Genomic DNA, 12251 nt, shown 5'->3' with positions numbered 1-12251 from the left:
TCATTTTTTTTTTCTTTTTTTGTGTAGACGAGATTTCACCATGTTGCCCAGGCTGGTCTCAAGCCCCTGGACTCAAGAGATCTACCTTTCCAAAATGCTGAGATTACAGGTGTGAGCCTGTGAGCCACCGCGCCCAACCCAGTGGTTTTTTTTTTTTTTTTCCTCAAGTGCTTGACACTGCCAGTTGCTAGGGATGTAGGACAAATAAGCACATAGGTGCAAAATGTGTGTTGTAACTTCACAAAGTAATGTACACTCTATCAACTGGGTGTTAGTCAGGAAGCAGTTAGCATGCTCACATAGAGTTCAATAAAGAAACTATTTATAGGGGAGTCACCACAGTGAAGCAAAACCAAGATAATATAATATCCCAGAGCTAGTCAGATCTGGACATCACTGCCAAGAGGAAGGAGTGGTTAGTCATCCCCAGACAGTATATGCAGTGCGTAGGGCATCCTGTGGAGACAGTCATTTGACAGGAGCCATGGAGCTTCCCAGGGAGGGAGCACATCTCCTGCTAGTGCCTCCATTTGCCCAAACAGAAGCCCAAGGATGAGGAGCTTTGTTGGAGTCCCTCCAACTGAGCTTCATAGGACCCGAGTTCGGGGAAGAAGGCTGGGGCAGAGTGGATAGAGAGGGGCAAACAGAGCTGTCCAGGACATGGACATTAGCTCATGGGTATTTACAGTGGCCCCATAATAATAATTGTAATAACTGACCTGAATTGAGGGCAGTGTATCAGGGTTTTACATCTCATCAAACCTGTACAGCAACCCTGTGAAGTGGGTCTCCTTATTCATACTTTCATCAAGGAAGACTTCAAGGCTTGGAGACATTAATTTGCCCTTTCACCCAGCTAAAAATAGCAGAGCTGTGATATGACCCAAGGAGTCTATTGCTAGAGCCAGGATGCCTGGCTGCCTGCCCATTTTTCACTTAGAGAAACAGAAGCTTGTATGGTTTAAGGGACTGATTCAAGTTAACATGACTGTGAAATGATGGTCCTGTGATAAATTCGGTTTTTCCTCTAAGGCTTACACTTGTCCCATGACATCTTGCAGCTATGAGGGAGGTGGGTGAGATGGGATCATGGGAACACAAAGACAATTTGAGCTGAACAGAGGGTAGACTTGAATTTGCACTGTCGTCTCTGTCTGAATTTGTCTGTTTTCTTCAGGCTAAGGGAGTGGCGTGAGTGAAATCAGGAAGGTGAAAGGTGTGGTTCTATCAGGCTAGAGTCAGAAGAGAAGAGGGTGGTAGAAAGGCTGCTAGGCACATCCTTTAAGAGATCAAGGGAGTAAAAGATGCCACAGAAGCCAGCTGCCTAAAAGGGGAAGAATTCAATGAAAGGAGAACCAGGAGAGGTTTAGAGGGATTAAATTATATGCCCAAGAAAATAACGACAGGAGCAGCAACAACGTTTATCTCACTTCAAAGTATTGTTCTTTTTGGGAAAGCACACAGCCTGCCTTTATATATGCCCCTACTCCACGTCGGAAGTGCTGGAATTTTCTAAAATTCCACACCCTTCACTGACTCTCAGCAAGAAACCTGAAGAGGCTAGATTCTCAGTTGTCCAATTGGAATGTTGCATTTTCCTATGACTCCTCTAACTCCCTTCTCCCTACCTCCTCTCCCATCCTACCACACCTCCCTAATTGTATTTGAAATAACTTCATTTCCTATGGGTGGGTATCCATTGCTCCAACTGATAGCTGAGACCCACCATGCTAGGCATTGTTTCTAGGTGCTGGGGATACAGCAGTGAACAAAATAGAAATCTCTACCCTCAGGAAGCTTAACTTCTTCCAGGAAGGAAAAAAAGTAAAATGTACAGTCTTTCAGCTAGTGATAAGTGCAATGGAGAAGAAAGCCAAAGGGGATTTTGCTGGAGGTTACAATTCTGAAGACAGGTGAAGAGATGACATTCAGAATAGGCTTAGTAGATGGGAAAGGGGACCATGAGAATATCTGGGGAAAGAACATTTCTTAGGGAACAGCAGAAGCAAAGGCATAAGGACTCTGGCTTTTACTCTAAGTGAAATAGGGAGACTTTGAGTTCTTTCCCTAGAGAAAATACATGACTAGAATTAAATTGTAAAAGGCTCAGTTGTAGCTGTTGTGAGAATGGGCAGTAGGTGGGCAAGGCCAGAAACAGAGACTGACTAAGATGCTATTGCAATAATGAAGGGGAGAGATTATGAAAGTTGTGTTGGATGTGGTAAAAAGATCAGCTTCTGAATGTATTTTGAAGGCAGAGATGACAAAATTTGCCACCAGATAGAATGTGGGACAGAGAAAGAGGTGTCAAAGATGAGGCCATGACTCTTGGCTAGGAAACTAGAAGGATGGAGTAGCTGTTTACTGAGTTGGTGAACACAGTGACAGGGGCAGTTCACTTTTGAACATGTTAGGTTTGAACTGCCTGTTAAATGTTCAAGGAGAGATGCTGAGTAGGCAGTGGCTAGATACGGGAGTCTCCAATTCAGGGGAGGAATGCATCAGCATGTAGATGTCACTTAAAGCGATGAGGCTTCTTGAATGGGTGTACTTGGCTAAGTGCTTACTTGGAGCACTCCTGCCTTCAGAGGCAATGTAAATGAATGCAATAAGCCATGGAATGAGAGGTTTGGATAGCTGTAAAATAGAGTTCACAAATCTTACCCAAAGGTGGCAGCTACCTCTCAGATCCAGCTGATTTCTGCAGTGCTAAATGCACAAGCTGGCCCAGTGGGATCAGAACTCCTCAACAAAAGATATTTTTCAGCCCACTAATTGGTGACCTCTGCCCTACAGGCTGGAATCTGAAAATGTGGTTTTGTGTTTATTCCTCAAGTCCATAGTGCCAATTGATCAGCCTCTTCTCTGCTCACAGGCTCAAGGTTTTCACAGTATGTAATGCTTGATGTTGTGGGCCTGGGTTCTCCTTTCATTCATAAATCTGGGCTTCACCTTCCAGAGGACCAGCGGTGAGCTGAAACTGGCTACTATTGGTTCATGTAAGGCAATCTTGGATTTTCGGGAATTTTGTAAAGATGGATGATAAACACAAACATTTAAAAAACTAAATTATATAAACTTACAGTTATGTAAATTTAATTAAAAACAAGCTCAAAAATACTCAAAGCTTATCACTTACTACTTATTTTACTACATTTTATTATTATATATACTCCTGGGTTTTTTTTTTTCCTTCAACTGTATTTGTGTTCTGGAAATACTACATAATGATGTATCTCTTCCCAACTTTGCTTCCAAGAACTTCATGTCGATAGCTTGAAATGAGCCACGTGGAAGTATTTACACCAAGAAAATTGTCAAACAATACGAATCAGTCGTATTTTCCCCAGAGAGCCAGTTTTAAATCTTTACCAGCATACCACTTTACAAATATCATCTTTGGGACTGCATCACAGCTGGCTGATAAAAACTAGAAATGACAGTGGTAGACAGACACAGAGAGATAAGTTCAGATGTACAATTCCTAATTCCTGACAGAGTATTTACCTGATGATTAAAAAAAATAGGTCTAAGAAATTGTTACTTGCATCTTCAGAGACTGGCTTTGAAACAGCCACATCTACAATCTGCACCTCCTGCTTTTCCAGTAGCAATGACAAAGATTGATGGGATAAACAACAGAAGGCCAAAAGAGCCATGCCCCAGGGAATTCCCTGGAGAAGAGCTTGATATTTTGAGTCAGTGTTTTCTGACTTCCACCCAATGATATACCCGCTAATACAAAAATGCAATTGAAGAGTGCATCGTTTTTCCTCAGCATTCAAGGAGCAGGTAGAGAGAGATAATGTATAAGCAGGACAGTGGAGAAATGATTCTTTAGGGAACAAAACATATATATTGCAAGTAAAAAATTCTGTGCCTCTGTAATAAATTTGTCTCCAACCATCAAGGAAGGCTTCAGGTTGGGCGTAAGATAACTCTCATGTAGGTAAAAACAAATGAGGCTTACTTTCTCCTTCCAGGTTTCCTGAAGCTAACCTTTTTCCTTCCTTTTTGCATGCCCTCTCCACAAATAGAGTTGGTAAAAAGTATCTGTTACAATGACCCGGGCTTTACCATCCATGGCAAATCTCTCTAAATTATAGGCCTTTCCTCATGGAGACCATTTACTGTGGGCATAATACAAGGCTGTGTTCAACCATGCCACTCTTTGAACTAGCTGCACCATGTTATTACCACACTAAACTGGAGTGGCCAGTTTTTCTATAAATAAATATTCTCCTTGCTGGGCAGATGAAAATCCTTAGTAGAAGTTCCTACATTATTGATTTGCTGGTTCCTAGCTTCTCTGCTGGGAATGTCTTTTGAGTTGTTTTGAAGAGAGGAGTCTTGTAAACACTTGACTGTTGCTGGACTCAAGAAAAATCCGATTAGCAGGGAATCAACAACATTATTACTCAGCTGGGTTCCCTGTAATTCCTCCATCTCTGGGCCAGGTGGGTGGATGGGGGTGAAGAGGTTTCAAAGAGATTGCGTGTTCTTCCTGGATTCCATTTGTTTCTTTGCAACAGTCCTTTAATTTTTGTGGTATTGGAAATGAAGCTAATAGTGACAATTTGAACACAACTGGCTTCCTCTCTCTGAAGTATAACAAAGCAGAGATTGTTGGCTTTGACAAGACAAAAGTGGTTAGATGTTTAATCAGTCACTCTTTGAGACTCCTCATCTCCCACAGAATATAAAGTCCAGGAACTCACTAGGAATTGGATAGCTCTTCACACAGCCTCCTAACACCATAAATACATTTTATCTTCAGGGCAGTGGTTTTGTTATTGCTGTTTGTCTTGTTTTCCTTTTTTATAAAACACTATAAAGAGATATGTGTATTTGAGATATTAAAAGGCAGGATGTCTTGTAAAAGCCTCAGATGCCATCTGAATTCCTTCACTGACATCTCTTGGGTTTCTGCAGTTGTATCCTCTGGCCCTGGCAACAACTTCCTGGCCAGGAGACCCTGGTCACAAACCTGTGCCACCAGAGTCAAATGCGCTCTGTGGATTACAGCTGAGTTCTCATCTTTCACACTTGTTCTGATGTTGGTGTCTTATAAACTGGCTATCTCACACACCTCTATGCTATTACCTGAATTCTCAGTCTGTTCACTCTTGCTTTAGGGCTTTTGACTGCATGTGCTTCCCTAAGCCAGACTTCTTATGGTTGAGTTCCCGCTACCTCATAGCACCCTCTATTCCTGGTAGGGTCTACCTGCCTTACCAGGCAGCATGTGGCCACTGATGGCTACATCTTCTGCCATGTGCCCAACTGTTTGGCCTTTTACCCATTATAGCCTGATTCTCAGCCCTGCTACACATATGACTCACAAGAGAGCTTTTAAGAAATACTTATGCCGTGGCCCCACCCCTAAGAATTCAGAGTCAGTTGGTCTCATGTGATACCGATATTTTTAAATGAAACGTTCTTGCTATGATCTGAGCTATTTAGGGTGTTATCTCACAACACCCCTAAAATTCATATATTGAAGCCCTAACCCCCAGTGCCTCAGAATGTGACTGTATTTGGAGATAGCATATTTAAAGAGGTAATTAAGTTAGAATGATATTATTAGGGTAGACCCTAATCTGACTGATGTCCTTCTAAGAAGAGGAAATTAGGACACAGAGATAGACACATAGAAGAAATGTCATGTGAAGACAGTGAGAAGACTGCTATCTATAAACCAAGCAGAGAGGCTTCAGAAGAAACCCACCTTGTGAACACTTTAATCTCAGACTCCTATTCTTAAGAACTGTGAGAAAATAATTTTCATTTAAGCTTCCCAGTCTGTGGTATTTGTCATGGCCACCCTAGAAAACTAATATAGTCCTTAAATAGATTCAATAAGTAGCCAGGAGTGGAGACCGTTAATCTAGTGGTTCTCAACCATCAAGTCACTTGGAGGGTTTGTTAAAGCACACATTATTGGATCCTACCCTCAAGGTGTCTGGCTCAATGTGTATCCTGGCCTGACAATTTGCATTTCTATCACGTTCCCAGTGATGATGACATAGCTGGTTCTAGGACCATATTTGCAAATCACTGCACTAACTTATGTGTTGTAGCTGGTTTTTGAGTCTCCAGCTTCCCCTCTCAACTCCCAGTCACTTTATGGAACACCCTCGGTGCCCAGGGGTCTCTATATGATTGGTCCTGGTTCTCCCTGGGCTGGCTTGGTAAACTACTCTTGATTCATACAAATACTTCCTTAGAAACATGGAAAATGTTTAGTGAAAAAAACATGTCTGGGAAGAGTTACGATCACAATAATCCTGTATATGTGTTTGTGAATTTATGTATCTTTCCATAAAGAGTTTCTGGCAACTACTAAAACTTGGATGAACTGGGTCACTGCACATCTGAAGATCTGAATAAGTGTTTAAATCTTTGTATATTAATATTAAATGCATTTTATAGTTTCTGTGGGATTAATACTTACTAGGTATTAAATTTTTTTCTCGATTTATTAACATTTGCTTTGAAGAGCCAATAATAAAAATAATACTGTTTCATACTGCAGAGACTTTGCAGTGTGCCAATAAGAGGATGTATATGAGACCCTTACTCATGTACTTTTGTGAAGCTAACCACACTGGACTTTTAAGCCCGTTCTTCCTGACTTCCTGTCTTTGATTCTGAATTAGTTGAGGCATGAGAACTTCACCGCAGGAAGGTCCTGCCCCTTGTTTGCTCCTAAAGGTTCCTTTGAAGTTCAACTTGACCAACCCACCATTGCAGGCACTCCAGAGGAGAAGACAGCCTTGCTATGTCCAATCCACTTCAGTTTGCAAATTTCTTGTTGGTCACTTTTATGCCCCCACTGAATAGGACAGTGTGAAGCATGGATTAAGTACGCAATAAATGGTTGTTGAATAAATCAGAAAATTAAATGCATTCTGCACAGAATATGCTATTTCTCACCTTTGTGCCTTTGTGTGTGCTCTTCCTTTTCCTGGGCTGCTTGACCCTATTCTTTACCTAACTTGGACTTCAAGATTTAGGTGAAAAAGTTGTTATGAACAGAGCTTAGGCCCTAGCAGAGTCCATAACTGTGCTCTTTCTCCCATTTGCTTTGAAATTCAGTGGCCATTGATTTAGTAATCCTATCAATAAGATAGGATCCTATCAATAAGATCAACCTTTAGAGAGCCCTGTGTAAAGTGAAGTCATTTGGGTAATCTCATTTCATCTTCACAAGCGTCACCTGGTGGTGGCGGCGGGGTGGAGGAGGGAAGCTTTTAAACACTACACTTTTGAGCCCCACCTAAAACCGTTAAATCAGAACATCCAGAGTTGAGTGCTGTAAATTATCATCTTATAAATGTCTTTGTGATTTCAATGTGCAGCCAAGATTGAGAATCACTGAGTCAAAGGGTCCACATCTATGGCACCAAACATCAAACCTAAGTCTTCTTTTGATGAAATGAGCTCTTGCAACCTGAAAGAGATTTAAACATAGTTTGGAAAGTTCTCTTCCAATCTTGGTCTCTCGGCTCCGTTTTCATTTTTGTTTCATTTCCACTCCTCCAGGTTTCGGCTCTTCTCCATAGCTTGGAACCCAGTTCCTCCACCTGCTTCCTAGACTAAAACAATTTCAGTTCCCTCTTACTTCCTCCTATTCACTTCCCCAATTACCACGAGCTCTGCAAAACAGAAATAAAAACTATTCTCCAACCAGCTCTTGGAATATCTCAGTCCATCCCAACACTAGTATTTTAACTACCTTTTCAAAGAAAGTAAGTCACTTGAGAGAAAGGCTTGGCATGTCTCTTTAATCTTTGGTTACAATCATTCAACAAATGCAAGCCCATTACTTTCTCAGCGGTAAGTCTGGAGGCATAGATGTTGTAGGGATTTGTAAATTGGGTTAAATACTTTGTGGTTTCCTTATTGGGGGCCCTTGAAATGTTCTATACTGGGGAGATACAGGTTCCGAGAAGCATTTGCAAAAGATCACAAGGGCTGCAAATAAATTCAAGGAGACTAAGAATTAGGAAACTATTGGAGACAAAGATTGGAGTTGTTAAGAAACAAATGGGAAAATATTTTAGAGATAGCATCTATAAGGCAGCTTAAGATGATACAATACCCCATTCTCTGTGTTGTTGCATTCTATGAGGGAATTAGATGTCACTGTACAGGGGACTTCCAGATTTTAAAATGTGTTATGAAATAAGAATATTTTAATATCTTCTTAGTGAGTACAATTTATCACTTCTCAGCCTTGCTTTCCTTTTAAAATTAAACATAAACTTGGCTCTTAAGCAAAGAATGGGAGTAGGGAGCCAACGATAATTAAATATAAACTGGATTTCTCCCTTTGATCAACACTAGTTTCTGATGTAAGTGTTCTTTTTTTTTTTTTTTTTTGCAAACACAGAAAATGTTTTATATCCAATAAACAGTTAGAGGTTTTAAGTCAGCTGGAAGTAAAAATAAAAAAAATTAATATTAATATGTCTCATCTTTTTCTTTACTCTGTTGCTTTGTGCATATCTCTGCATATGTTCATTATAATTTGAGATCTTAAAAGTTGTTAAATCAATTGACACCTGAAAGTTACAATGTAGTGAAACTTCTAGAGGCTGTACACCACATTTCATGCATAGATTACTGCTCAGGGTCCACTAAACTTCCCGGCATTCAGTGACTTTTCCAGTGAAATCTTAGAGGAGTTCGTGGAGAGCCCTGTGTAGCCATTTTTAGGTTGACCATGTTAGAATATGCCTAGCACAGTCCTAATTTATGCCTGTAACCCTGGCCTAGTTTTAACCTTGCTCCTGTCATTTTCAAAAGTGTCCTGATGTAGACTATGACTCATTTGATTATCCTAGCTGTGAAGGATAGAACAAATGCTTGTATTGTGAATGGGCCAGGATTCTCTAAAAAAAGACAGTTCACTTTTCCTTTCCTTCATCACTCTCTGAGTAACTGAGCTGTGTGAGGCAGGATCATGGGTTACAGAGAGTTGGATTTGGGAATGGCCAAAGGAAAGGAAATTGGGGTAGCAGGAGAAGATTAGAGTTCTAAGACTAGACTTCTCAAATCTCATAATACATGACAGGAGTTATAAGAGAGCAAGTGAAGTTTACCATTAATAATATACCAGTGGATCTGGGCAAAAATATTGAAACAGGACATTCATTTGTGCTGAGAACCAATCTTAATATCTCACTGGCAAACTGAGTTAGTAACTGCCTCAAATTCCAGCATATCAATGATAAAAATCAGGTCAGACATGGTGGCTCATGTCTGTAATTCCGTAACTTTGGAAAGCTGAGGCAGGAGGATCACTTGAGGCCAGGAGTTGGAGAGCAGCCTGGGCAACATAGCGAGACCCTGCCTCTGAAAGAAAATTAGCAGAGCATGGCGGTGTGCACTATGTCTCAGCTATTCAAGAAGTTGAGGTGGGAGGATCACTTGAGCCCAGAAATTTTAAGGGGTCAATGACATTTCTGAAGGTGAGAAGCCCAGGGGACAGGAAAGCCAAGTTGGGTGGAAACCTAAGCAGGTAGGCAGCATAGGGAGAGGAAGGAACTGGCCTCAGCATCAGTGAGCTGGCTTTTATTCTCATGCCTTATCCTCTGTAGCTAATGACTCCAGCAATCTTGAACAAGTGGTCTAACCTCTCCATGCCTTGATTTTCTGATCTGGGAAATGAGAATAATCAAGCTTTATTTCACTATACCACTAACAGAGATACTGTTTTACTTCATAACTGGAAATCTTATTTCAATATTTTTTTTTCTAGCCAGAAGCTTCTGAAAGAGAAGGAGCAAATCTGTATCCCTCAATTATTTATGGAGCATTTTCTTAGACTAGGTCACCCCTGGCTAGACTGAAACCTACTACTGCTTGTCAAAAAGAAACTTCGAAATTGTGTTGTATATATTTTTGCCTTAAAATCCATTTTGATTCAGATGACATATGTATACACTTATACAAATAATGACATTATTTTATTTTTATTTTATTTTTAGAGATGGGGGTCTCACTCTATAAATTTTTATTTTATTTTTAGAGATAGGGTTTGGAGTGCAGTGTTGCAATCATAGCTTACTGCAGCTTCAAACTCCTGGGCTCAACTGATATTCCCACCTCAGCTTCCTGAGTAGCTTTGACTCCAGGTACACAGCACCATGTCCAGCTATTTTTTTTGTTTGTTTGTTTGTTTTTTGAGACAGGGTCTCACTATATTGCCCAGGCTGCTTTCCAACTCCTGGCCTCGAGTGATCCTCCCACCTCAGCCTCCCAAAGTGCTGGGATTATAGGCATGAGCCACCATGCCTTAGTTGGTTTTGACTTTTGTGGCTTCACAGATTCATCTATAAGAGAAGAAAAGAATCCTATTGAACCCTTGAAAACAGAAATCTAGATTCATTTTTTGTTACATAAACACAGACTTAACATTTGAGGAACTAACTAGTCTCAAATGCTAGAAGTCAGCGATACAAGAAAAATGTTGTTTATGTTAAAAAGGAAGGCATAACGAGTTTCTGAAATCAGTCTGATAAAAGATGTCAATACTGATATCCCAAAATTGGAGAATTTTTAGAAATGCAAAGTAAGTAAATATTCTTTTTAACTCCATTTTCTAAGGCAGTAGATCTTTTTACTTCTCTCCCCACTCATACTCCACAATATAGTGTCTTACGAACAAGAGCCTTGCTTCTCAAATGGGGTTCTAAAATTGTCCAGCAGCATGGATATTAACTGCGAGCTTGTTAGAAACACAGACTCTCAGACCTTTCTCCAGAGCTACTGGATCAGAACCCACATTTTCACAACTCTCCTAGTGGTTTTCACGCACAGTCAAGTTTGAGGAGTACTGCACTGGAGAACATTTGGCTAGAAATAGAAGAGATCATGAAAACAACCTTGTCAAATAGAGAAGTAAGTGAAATTCAACTGCCTTGTGCTTGCCACTGAAAGGAGAAATTGTATTAATCCTCTGAGGGTCTGTTTCTTTTTCTCCTGTGTATGCACTGATACCCATTTCCATCTTTCTTTGCCACTTGCTTATAGTATCTTTCTCTTTTATATTATATATGATGCTTACATGTAATTATGCTTAAACTGTATAATTGCTATCACTTTGCAAAATTTCAAACTTCCTCTAATATTACTTCACTCTGAAGCCTAGGATATGCTGTGTTTACACAGCCTCTATCTGTTTCCTTTTCTCTGAGACTCCTTCCCCCATTAAAGCAGACATAATACAAAATAGAAGAATGGTTTGGCTTGGGAATGTACTGATTCTGGGAGTGCAGCCATGGAGCAGCGCCAGCCAGAATTGGATGAATGATACGAGGGGTACAGTGAGACCTGGGATCTTCATTATCAAAATGAGGGGCATATTTTAGTTATGGGTAACACAAAATTTTGCTGTGGTATAAACCATAGCTGATGAGAATGTTTGTTTTAATCTGCTTTGAGGGCTGAAATATGGCATTCTCTTGGTTGTTAGCGCTTTCCGGAAGAACCATAAATGGAAGGAGAGGCTTAGAAATTTCTTTCTTTTCTACTGCATTTCCAATGATACATTGTAAAGCTTCTTCCCCATTAAAATTCAAATAAAGGTTATAAACCCATCCTGATTAACACAAAAGAGATGAAATAATACAGTTATAGAGTGGAAAGAACAAAAGCTTTAGAATCAGACTTACTGGAGTAGGCATCTCATATCTGTCACTTTACAAACTGTAAACTGGATCAAATTCTTGACCTCTCTGAGCCTCATATTTCTCATCTGTGAAATGGAGATTGTGATCCTTACTTTGAAGAATTGTTTTAGAGAATAAAAATAAATGTATTGGAGACCTTGGAATAGAAATTGATATTTAATCACTCAACTAATATTCATTATCTTCCTTTCTTCCTATTCTGAATCAGTGGGCAGGATTATTTTAATATGACTAGCTAAATAACCACTGAGAGAGAGTCATTGCTGTGATTGAAAGCCAAATTGGTAAATGTGATCCGCACACAGAAATGTTATATACAGATGCATGAGTATTGTTTGTGTGGGTTACACTGCCGTGCTGAGGGAATAGGGCTGATTAATTTGAATAAACGTTAAGATTGGTATGGTTCTACAATTATTCTGCAGTCTCCAAAAGGAAAGAAAGAACCATAGAAATCCTCAAATGTTTTCCAATGTTTAGGCGGGACCCTTCCTTTATACTGTTTCACTTTTGAAGACTATGCAGAAAGTATTTTTAAAAGGAAAACATTAC

General features: G+C 40.0%; 1 long non-coding RNA gene across 1 annotated transcript; it reads left to right on the top strand.

Moving 5' to 3' along the window:
* The first annotated feature begins 6025 nt into the window (after positions 1 to 6025).
* LOC105528152 lies at positions 6026 to 6921 on the top strand. Its single transcript, XR_001004320.1, has 2 exons — positions 6026 to 6191; positions 6536 to 6921. It is a non-coding gene; the product is annotated as an uncharacterized LOC105528152 (long non-coding RNA).
* The last annotated feature ends 5330 nt before the right edge of the window (positions 6922 to 12251 follow it).

Source organism: Mandrillus leucophaeus, unplaced genomic scaffold (assembly GCF_000951045.1).
Source record: "Mandrillus leucophaeus isolate KB7577 unplaced genomic scaffold, Mleu.le_1.0 Scaffold704, whole genome shotgun sequence".
In the NCBI taxonomy this organism is placed as follows: Eukaryota; Metazoa; Chordata; class Mammalia; order Primates; family Cercopithecidae; genus Mandrillus; species Mandrillus leucophaeus.
Note: the sequence above shows the minus strand (reverse complement) of the source record. Positions and strands in the feature narration are given on the sequence as shown.